General features: G+C 41.8%; 1 pseudogene; it reads right to left on the reverse strand.

Annotated features, from left to right (window-relative positions):
- Window positions 1-9,603: 9,603 nt before the first annotated feature.
- Window positions 9,604-10,875, reverse strand: LOC135361659 (LYR motif-containing protein 4-like; annotated as a pseudogene).
- Window positions 10,876-11,287: the final 412 nt, after the last annotated feature.

Genomic DNA, 11,287 nt, shown 5'->3' on the forward strand with positions numbered 1-11,287 from the left:
TGGGTTTTATTTCAACATTCAACCAATCCCTCTGTTTTCAGGCCTGCCCAGAACTCTGACCCTTGGAGGTATCTGTCACCCCCAGTATCTGAGTCTTTGGGATTCTGCGACTCTGATTTGTTTCTCCAGGTTGTTTAGGTTTCAACTTTCTCTGAATATCCTTTCTTTCTTTCATTTGCTGTGTGTTTGTCTAGTGCTCTTTTAGTCTTTGTGGGTTTATGTCATTAAAAAAACCTTTTTTTTTTGCTGAATTTGTTTTGTGAGAATAGAGATAAATGTGAGTGTTCAATCTGCCATGTGTAATTTGGCAACAGTTATTTTTTTTCATTTATTTTATTGGTCAATATACCTGGAGGAGAAATTGGTTGTGATGTGTTGCATACTCATTTGTCCTGGGAAAAAACGTATTTGGATAAACTCAGAATTGTTTCTTCTCCCTTTCCTCCCCTGCCCCCCAGTGAAAGACCAAAGGTGACCCTTATGTAGGTTTTTTGGCCTTCTAGACTTTGTACTTTGACATTGTTGGCTTCCCAAGGAGAGCTGGACTGGAGTGCCTATAAATCTTCAATCTTAACCAACTGTGAGTTTTAAACCTAACTGTTCCCTGCAGGTCTGTGGCTTAGAGCAATGAACTTAGATAAGGGCAAGGTTTATTGTTGTTTGTTTTACAATAAGTGCTGTTTGCTCATGGTAATTGGTTTACAAAAGCGCTTCAGTCGCTAATAAATAAACACCCAGGGTCATTTGTTAAGTTGGAAGGTGAGAGGTCCCAAGGCTCAAGAAGAACTGAGAACCCTGGTCTTTGCCCATTTTCTTGGAAACAACCTCTGAAATGAGCCCAGGAAATTTCAAAAGTAGCCCAATTACTTCCAAAAATGATTTTCTATCAACTACTATCGTAATTAAACTAGTTGCTACATGCTGTAAATATGATAGGCAGTGAAGTTCAGGCTGCTAATCACAAGGGCCGGAAGTGAAGAGCAAGGATGGGGCAGGAGTGCCAACAACTCTCACTAGACTTGGCCCCATTTTACAGATGATGAAATAGGCTCAGAGAGCCTTGTGGCAAGTAAGTGGTGCCAGTGGATTTAAATTCATGCTTGTCACACACTGACTTGTAGAGAAGGATTTCGGCCCTCTTCGACTTTAAGAATCTTAAAGGGCCTGTGTTCATTCTGGGAAAGCAAAGGGTAAAACCAAAGAACTCTCTGCAAACAGAAATTTCCCATTCTATTTGCCAAACATGGTTTTACACAATCATTTTTCTAGCAGATATTGTAGGGCAGTGGAATTGGGAGGACGGTTGTCAGGAAGGCTTCTGTATTGGTTGTGATATTAGCCAAACCAAATCGGAAAAAATATATGGTGGCAAGAGGCAAGAATGGGAAATCTTTCTTGGTTGAGTCCACAGTTAAAGAACACTGATTTTCTTTTATAGTGGACAAGCTCATCTTCAGGAAAACAAAGAGACCTCTTCCCTCTGATAAGAAAAAAAAGTAACTCCAACCTTGATGGGACTCAGACATGGGCCCGTCTGTCACCTCTACGTAGGGAGGTATTAGAGAGAAACATGAGTTCCTGTGAAGAGTTTCATGTGGTGGGGGGGGCATGGAGGGAGGAGATGAATATGTCAGTTATTCTCAGTATTCCAGAAGAATCTGACAATGTTGGATTTTTATGTTCATTTTAATTGTTTTTTTTTTTTTTTTTAAGATTTTATTTATTTATTTGAGAGAGAGAGAGAGAGCATGAGAAGGGAGAGGGTCAGAGGGAGAAGCAGACTCCCTGCTGAGCGGGGAGCCCGATGCGGGACTCGATCCCGGGACTCCAGGATCATGACCTGAGCCGAAGGCAGTGGCTTAACCAACTGAGCCACCCAGGCGCCCCATTTTAATTGTTTTGATGTCTTAACCTAGTAATAAATTGTTAATCACTTTTCTGCAATAATAAAAGATACATAAAATGGTAAAATGGTTAGTGCCGCATCCTGCTCAGGGTCCCCTCCCAAGCATGGAGTGTTATTGAGATATATTTTAATCAGGTGAGTTGGCAATTTTATCAGAGCATAGAGGACACTGACAATTACCCCTCATGCTACAGCAGACAATTTAAAAAGCCTTCAAGTCCTAATTCAGTTTGGCCACAAGAACGTATCTTACAGAGGGAGCAGCTCTGGTGGCCTGGAGAGTTTGGTCACCAGGTCACATTATTTTGATTGTAGAGAAGGCCCATATTCCTGCTTCAGAACTTAGAAGCTGGGGGTCAGTACATAGGGAGATAAGTGATTACCAAATGTGTTAAAAATGGGTATTCTGTGTTAAATCTAAGTTGCATGAGTTTTTAGATCAAGTTCATATAAGAAAGAATTCATTCTTGAATTCTTTCCAATTTTTTTTAATTTTTTTTTTTAAAGATTTTATTTATTTATTTGAGAGAGAGAGAATGAGAGACAGAGAGCATGAGAGGGAGGAGGGTCAGAGGGAGAAGCAGACTCCCTGCCGAGCAGGGAGCCGGATGCGGGACTCGATCCAGGGACTCCAGGATCATGACCTGAGCCGAAGGCAGTTGCTTAACCAACTGAGCCACCCAGGTGCCCTTGAATTCTTTCCAATTACCAGCGAGGTCAGAGTGTCCATGGAAAGCTATCCTGCGCAGACACTGGAAAAACAGTCATTCCCAATATCTGCCATGTGACCCCATATTACCTTGCTGATGTGTTTGAGTTTTAGTCCCTTGGTTTAAGTGGAGAGGAGAACCCCCCTTAGAAGGTTACCATGTAGAAGAGCCATTGCCAACCTTGATTTTGCAAAAAGCAAGAGTCTTTCTGAAGTTGTTGCAGATTCTCAAGGTATTTCAATACCTGATACCTGCCCTTCCCACCAAGTGCATGCCATCAGGAGAAGCAGCTGTGAAATTAAATGATGGTGGGGTGATGTAACTCCAAAAAGGTTGGAAATTCTTTTTTTTTTTTTTAAAGATTTTTTTTTTTTTAAGATTTTATTTATTTATTTGACAGAGACAGCGAGAGCAGGAACACAAGCAGGGGGAGTGGGAGAGGGAGAAGCAGGCTTCCCACTGAGCAGGGAGCCCGATGTGGGACTCGATCCCAGGACTCTGGGATCATAACCTGAGCCGAAGGCAGACGCTTAACGACTGAGCCACCCAGGCGCCCAAGGTTGGAAATTCTTGATATAATAAGGTCGTAAAGCTAAGAGTCAAGGAAGAAGTGACTTGACTTTATGATGACTAATATGACCATCTCAGCACATCATCTGGTTGCTGTTGCTAAAGGAGGAGGGAGGAGGAAGAAAAGACAGGAAGATGAGGGGCGGAGGAAGAGTTGCCTCAGTTGTGACAGTTTGACTAGACTATAAATTAAGCTAATTATTAGTATCAGCTGTTACTTATTTAATTCAGTAGCGGCACTCTGTAATTCTACAACTGGTAAGTTGGCACAGCATTTTGTAATGGAGCTGTATGAAAGATCCTATATAAAATTAAGTTTATTATTCTTGTTATTATAGTTTAGGAGTCACCTTACCAAGCTGGCATGGTCATGAATTAGGAAGATGAACTGCTAAGGAAGAGGCTGAGAGGAAGCCGATATTTGGATAAAGGTTAAGTAGGATGAAATCTGCAATGGAGCCAAAGGTGTGGGTTCTATTTCTCATTTTGTCATCATTTTGACCTTTTAGAATGGAAACGAAATGAAAATGTTTGTCTTGTATCTACCCGCCTGGGATGTAATAGCGAACTCTGGGAGACTCTAGGAGAGAAGTGGAAACTCCGCTAAAGAAATGCATTAGGTAAATGTCAGGTGATACAACTCTTGATGGTCTTCCAGCTACAACACTTTGAAAAGCTATTTATTCAGGAGAGAGAGGACAGAAAGCCCTGGAGTTTCAGATTAATACTTCTGCAGTGCACCTATGTTAGAATACTTCCAGGACTATAGGTAAAAGAAGTCCGTGGGAGTGTTAGGCAAATGCCTTTGTGTCTACATAGTGATTCTTCCTTATAGAAACAAAATTTTTCTTAGACTATTCCATGTAAAGAATTATGAAAAAGTATAGTAGTGCCTTTAAAAACACTTTACAAGGAAGTTTTTTACAAATAAAAATAATATGTAGAAACACAAGAAAGCAGGATCATATGCGCAAAATTCAAACATTCAATAAATATCTAGTGAGGGCCAACTACCTTATGTGCCAGGCACTGTGCTTAGATCTAAGATCGTAGTGGTGAGTGATGTAAACTGGGATCCAGTTTCCACGGAACTTAAAAGTTGCATACTTTCTGGATTGAAGAGAGGGAGGCCTGATCATCCAAAACTTGTATTTTAAGTAGGCTAGACGTAAGTAATAAATGAGAAACAATTTGTAGTGGCTCGGTACTCAAGCTTTGGAGAGCCAAGGAGGGGTGCTACCCTGAGTTCATCCCAGCCCTCTTCAGCCTTATCTCCACCTCTACTCCCACTGGATTTTTGGCAGCTGAAGGATCAGCCCTGTGGGGTTCCCCAAGGCTCCTTCAGGCAGGTTGGTCAAGTTTCCTGCCTTTCTTTGCACATATGCACATTCCCCACCTTGGTTCACTGGGATGTCAAGGAAGGAAACCCTTGGCAGCTACTTCTGAATGTACTGATCCCAATACTGGAAAGTGTTTCTGAGAGAAAAGGACCCCCAACGTCATGAGTTTCCTATCTCGAGGCTCCATCTGCTTCTGGAAAATTGGAAGCCATTTAGCTTACTGGCCTGCTTGCCTGTGCCGTATGGCATGGAGAATAATGCGGGGAGGGGGGGTCTGGCAACGTGGGATGACTCAGTCCTGCGTTGATATCCCCTGAGTGCACACAGTTGCCCAGGCATTCCAGCTAGAGGTGACACAGTCTTAGCCCTTGATGGATTTGTAATCTAAAGTTAACATTTTTTACATTTAAAAGGAGAACTTAAAAATATACAGGTTAATTCCACTTCCTAAATATTTATTAATTGCCATTAGCTTGGGCCATTAAACACTATCTTTTTTTTTTTTTTTTTTTTAAAGATTTATTTATTTGAGGGAGCGAGAATGAGAGAGAGGGAGTACATGAGAGGGGGGAGGGTCAGAGGGAGAAGCAGGCTCCTTGCTGAGCAGGGAGCCCGATGCGGGACTCGATCCCGGGACTCCAGGATCATGACCTGAGCCGAAGGCAGTCGCTTAACCAACTGAGCCACCCAGGCGCCCTAAACACTATCTTTTTAAAGCCCCGTCTTTCTTTGCCCTCGCTAATGGAGCATTCTCAATAATAGGCTTTTTCTCTTTCTTTAAAATGTTCTTCTACGGCTCTTCTCTTTAAACTAAACTAAGGAAATATTATCATAGCTGAAATCTTTCCCTATTCAGCTAGAAATGAGCATTTAACTTAAAACAGATTGCAGGGTAAGCTTTAAAGGGCCATTAATTAGTAATGATACCACAGGAGCAAGGTGACTGGATGGCTGAAATCGGGCAGAACAGGCCTAATTTTTGCTCTTATGTCATGTGACATTTGTCCTTCAGAAGTACATTAAAAATTACTGGATGAGGTAACTTGGTAGAATTTCAGCATGGTGCCATGCACATGGAAGGTTCTCAGTAACTGTTCTCTGCCTTTTCCCCTCTCCTATCCACCTCCCTTGCTCTCACTAGTCACCCATGCCTTCCACCGCATTATGAAAACAATGCTTCAAACTCCCTCAATCTTTCTCAATTTAGAGCTTATCTCTTTGGTATCCCTTGCTTGGTTGACTCTCCTGATAATCTCTGCGCCACCCCCAGCTTTCTCTGTGGCCCTGCTCTTCCAGTCACCCATCCTCCACTGTGTATCTTCTTTCTCTTCCTCTCTGATGTTTCCTTACTTTAGTCAGCTAACATGCTCTATCGTAAAGTCCAACAAAACTTTCTCTCCATCCTTTTCTTCTTAAGTTACTGGCTCTTTTCTCCTACCTACTGGACCAAGCTTCTTGGAAAGAGTAGTCTATGCTCCCTCTGGTTCCTCATTTAAAATCTGCTCTTTGCTTCTTGCAATCTGGCTTCTGCAGTTACTGAAATTGCTTTCCCAGAGATCAGTAATAACCTATTTACCAGATGTAGTGACCTCTTCTCATTCCTCTTCCACCTGTCCATGGCATGTGATGTGTTTATCCACTCTCCTGATTAAAATTTTTCTTACTGTTTTTATCTCTGTCACTCTTTATCATGGGTGCTCTTTAACATCTCCCATGGCAGCATCCATTCTTAGCTGCTTCTGTTTTGCTCTTGATTTGCATGCAATAAGAATTAGCTAGGGAGCTGTCAAAAATCCAAACCCAGATTAAATCCAGTGAAATCTTATTAAATATACACCAATTAACTCTGATTTCTGATCCCACCCAGAAATCAGATTTAATTGATCTGGGGGTTGGATCCTTTATAAATGCTCCTCAGCCTATTCTCAAGGACCGCTAAGACTAAGACCCATAGCTCTATAATATCTACTTTTATCTCCAGTTCTTACATTATTCCTGTTACATAGACCCAATTTTTTTAGCTCTTTGCTGAGCTTTTCAGCCTTAATGCTCCACGGCACTTCACTTTCTAGGTGGTCCAAATCAAACTCATGTTCCCAAGTCTAAGAACCTCTTCCTCTATGTTTATAGGGCTACCATTTCTCTCAAGCTGGAGACCTAAAAGCCACCCTTAAAAATTCCCTTGGCTTTCCCCACTCAACTCACTTATTTGCCATGCCCTATAGATTTTATTGCTTTTAATCTATTAAAAAAGACCACTTTTAAATCTGTTCTCACTACCATCATCCAGTGCCCCCATTTTAGGACCTTATTGCAATAACTCCTTACCTGGCTTCTCTGCTTTTCAGTCTTGTCCCTCTTCATTCCATCCTCCACCTGCTAGTAGATAGATCTGATTGTATCCACTCAATAACTACTACTGGATTTCTCTTACCCAAGAATAAAGCCCAATTCCTTACTGAGGCCCTCACAGTCTAGCCCCAGCTCTCTTAAACTACTCTCCTCTACCCTAGATTCCCACTCCATGATGTTCCCCATAATGCAGTCATAGTTCCTCAATCATGACATGTGTTCCTTCTTGCCTTTGCTTATACTACTCTAAGACTGGATTCAACTTAGATGGTCCAAATGAAGAGACTATTAAAGAGACACAGGCAAGGCAAAGGGCAACCACAAGAGTGTTTAAGACATCCAGACACTATCAGAGTGGGAAGCTCTTACCTTCTATAGGCCCAAAGGGCCAAGGGGATGAAATACTGTCACCACAGCCTAGGGAGAGCTGGGGCCATGGGAAAGGGGGCCATGAGTAGGAGCTGTAGGCTGGGAAGGTTGCAGCCACTGCCAAACCACAGTGCTGAACCAGAGAGGGGACAGTGAATAAACACCCCAACCTCTCTCTCTTCCTGCCCTCTAATCTCTGGCATGTGTCTTTGATTGGCCAAACTCAACTAAAAGCCAGCCAACCACCAAGGATGGTCAGATGGTGTGGTCTCTAGATTATAAAGCAGGGCAGAGAGAGGCAGAGAAACGAATGGTGGTGTGTGGGAGGGGGAAATTAAATGGAGAAATTAATGGAATGGAAGTAAATGGAATTAAATGGGAGATTAAATGAACCGCAGAATTCCCCTTTCTATAGAGTAAAATCCCCTGTATCTTACAGGACATGGTTCAAATGTTGCCTTTTATGTCGTCTTCCCTCATTTTCCAACCCCAAGATCCAGTTATTATTTCGTTCCTCTATGCTCCCTAAGCTGTTATGTCTACGTTACTGCAGCTATCAGTCTGACTTAAGATAAAATTATTTATGTATCTGCATCCATCTTTTGCATCATATTTCGTGCTACTGGAGGAAGGGGATGGTGCTTCATTCGGCGCAGTGTCTTGCAGGTAACAGCACTCAATGACTGTTGGTTGAATTTAATTGCATTTTCATGTTATCGCCTTCTCCACCTCTGTCAGGGAGATTCATACATACTTGTAAACTGCGGTCCTCACATTTTTTACATTCCCACTCTTCTTAAGAGCTCCTTTTGGTCTTCTTCAGCTTCTTGCTTAATTTTCTCCTTCTTCTTACCCCATTTCTTAAGTTAGATACTTCAAACCTCAGCTCACCCTCAAACTGGGAATACTGCTGTCACTGACCCTGGCAAGAGTCTCTAGCTTTAGTCCGTCTTAAGTGGCTCATATAAAATGTTTTTTTCTCTAATTGATGCATGCACCAAGCTTAAAAATGAAGTTGCAGAACCCAATTTTTTATTCTTCATTGGACTTGAAACTCTTCTGAATAGAAGTTATGCTTGGCTTCACATGTTTTGCATACAGAAAAGGCTGTGTGCTTCTTCTTCTTCTTCTTTTTTTTTAATTCATGAGAGACAGAGCGAGAGAGAGAGGCAGAGGGAGAAGCAGGCTCCCAAGGAGCAGGGAGCCCGATGCGGGACTCGATCCCAGGACCCTGGGATCATGACCTGAGCCGAAGGCAGCCGCTTAACCATCTGAGCCACCCAGGCGCCCCAAAACATATTTTCTTTTTTTTTTTCTTTAAAGATTTTATTTATTTATTCATGAGAGACAGAGAGAGAGAGAGAGAGGCAGAGGGAGAAGCAGGCTCCCCACTGAGCAGGGAGCCCGATGCGGGACTCGATCCCAGGACTCTGGGATCATGACCTGAGCCGAAGGCAGCCGCTTAACCATCTGAGCCACCCAGGCGCCCCAAAACATATTTTCTTTTTTTTTTCTTTAAAGATTTTATTTATTTATTCATGAGAGACAGAGAGAGAGAGAGAGGCAGAGGGAGAAGCAGGCTCCCCACTGAGCAGGGAGCCCGATGCGGGACTCGATCCCAGGACGCTGGGATCATGACCTGAGCCGAAGGCAGACGCCCAACCATCTGAGCCACCCAGGCGCCCCTTCTGTGTGCTGCTTCTATTCTTTATAAATACCAATAGCAAGTGCAGCTAACATAGTTTTACTATGCAAACACTATTCCGCATTGATAGTTTTAATGCATATTCGTATGTGGTTTTGAGATTTCTATATGAAAAGGAGTATTTTTAGACCCAATGGAAATATTATTTTATATTTGTGACATTGCTGATGATAGAAATAATGGCAAAAATTATAATTGCATAGAAGTTCTGAGTTTTCATCTCAAATACTGTGTTTTTCATATTAAGAAGTTCAACTTTGCTCTTTTTTTTTAAACTTGCTTTTTCTTTCCTTAATATGCTCACTCCCACTTTCTTGAACACATGGAACATAGTTATTACAGCTGTTTCAATGTCTTTGTCTACTAATTTTATCACCTGTGTCATATCCTTTTCTTTTTTTTAGGGAGACAATTCTGTTTATTGTTAACCAAGAAACAAAGTGTGGAGGTGCTCTATACGAGTGGTGATAAGATACAAAAGAGAGGTGGGGTGGAGACCCCATAATACACAGCATTATTCTGAGTGAGCTCCAGCTCTTCATTTTAACACTTGAACCAAGGACAGCCATCCTTTTTCACTATGGCTGCAGAAGAATGGAAACCGGACTCAGTTTATCAGCTCCTACAGGGCAGGCAGAGCAAGAGGCTATTTTAAGCTGATGGAAGAGGCCACTCGTGGTCTGTTGGGAGCCCCCACACCAGGCACAGAATGGATGCTGAAGGTGGTCCACAGCTGCCAATGGGGGCCAGTCTCTGCTCCTTAGTACTCAGCTTCTCTTGATTCTCAATATTAAGCTTGTCAATCAAATACAGTTGGCTGATGTGGACCTGTCGATGATTTATTCCAAGCTCTCTTTTGGCTTTATTCACTAGGGTTTGAATTTCTACAGGATCCTTTATTATTATCCTCCTGACATCATAAGTTCTTTAATTGTAGGTGCTGAACCGCTTGCTCTCTCTTAGCATCGCCTGTTACAGATCTAACATTTGTGTACTGCTGGAGGTTGCTATTCTGGAAAGAATAAATGAATGAATGAATGAATGAATGAATGAATGAATGGGTCCTCTTCGAGGAGGTCCCAACTTTAACCTAACCCACAAAACTTCAGCCTGTGTAAAACCACAAAAGAAATAAAATAAAGTGCAATCTTGTTAGAGGGGCTCGGTCTTGCTAGAGGGCTGGGCCTCAGTCTCGGAGAGCCCACCTGTGTCAGATCTGTTTCTGTTGATTGACTGATTTGTTTTCCTCATTATGGGTTGTATTTCCTGCTTCAATTTGCATGCCTGGTAAAAAAAAAAAAAAAAAAAGTATCGATAAAAATATTGGATTCCAGGCATTATGAATTTCACATTATTGGCTGCTTGATTCTTTCTTTCTTTCTTTCGGTATTCCTTTAATATTTTTGAGTTATGTTCTGGGACACAGGTAAGTTACTTCGAAACAGTTTGATCCTTTTGAGGCTTGCCTTTAAATTCTGATAGGAGCAGACCAACCTTTAGAACTAAGGGCTCATTTGGCCTACTAAAGAGGCAATACCTTTCTGATACTCAAGCCAATGCCCAATGTGTTAGAAAGTTTTTCCATTTAGGCTCTTGGGAATGTGAAGTATTTCTAGCCCTGTGTGAATGCCAGTAATTGCTCCTTTCAGGTTTTTTTTTTTTTTTCCCCTTGGCCTCAGGTAGTTTCCATATACATGTATGTTAATTAAAGACTCAAGGGGGAGCCCCTGCAGATCTCCAGTATTTTCTCTGTATGCAGCTTTCTCTTCTCTGGTCATCTACCCTACAAATTCTAGCTGCCGTAGCCAATCTGAATTCTCACCTCTGTCTCTTCAACTCCGGAAAATTGCCAGGCTTTGTTGGGGTTCCCTTGCCTGTGCCATAACCTGGAATCTCTCGAGGCAGTAAGGTGGGGGTAATCATAGGTTCACTTCATTTGTTTCTCTTCTTTCAAAGATCACTGTCCTCTGCTGCATGTTGTCCAATATTTGAAAAGTACTGTTAATAGTTAACTCAATTGTTAACCCAAACCATTGAAACGGTTTTCATTTGTTTAAGGTAAAGGGTAAATCAGATCCCTGTTTTTCTATCATGGCCACAAGTGAAAGTTACAGATTTGACTTTTAAATGGGGGATGGAGAGGTATACTGAACAAATTTTGTATCTGAAAAATAAGCTAGAGTATGACCATGGCTCAGTCATTTAACCTCTCCTTAGCTTTACTTTCCTCATCTGTAAAGTGAAGAGGTTGGTCTATATGATCATTAGGTTCTTCCCTGGTTCTTAAATTCTGTAATTATATAATTAAGCATAGGTTTACCTTTGCAGAGAAAAT

The sequence above is a fragment of the Mirounga angustirostris genome, unplaced genomic scaffold (assembly GCF_029215605.1).
Source record: "Mirounga angustirostris isolate CCGP_5_RB_7025 unplaced genomic scaffold, mMirAng1.0.hap1 SCAF_9, whole genome shotgun sequence".
Lineage (NCBI taxonomy): Eukaryota > Metazoa > Chordata > Mammalia > Carnivora > Phocidae > Mirounga > Mirounga angustirostris.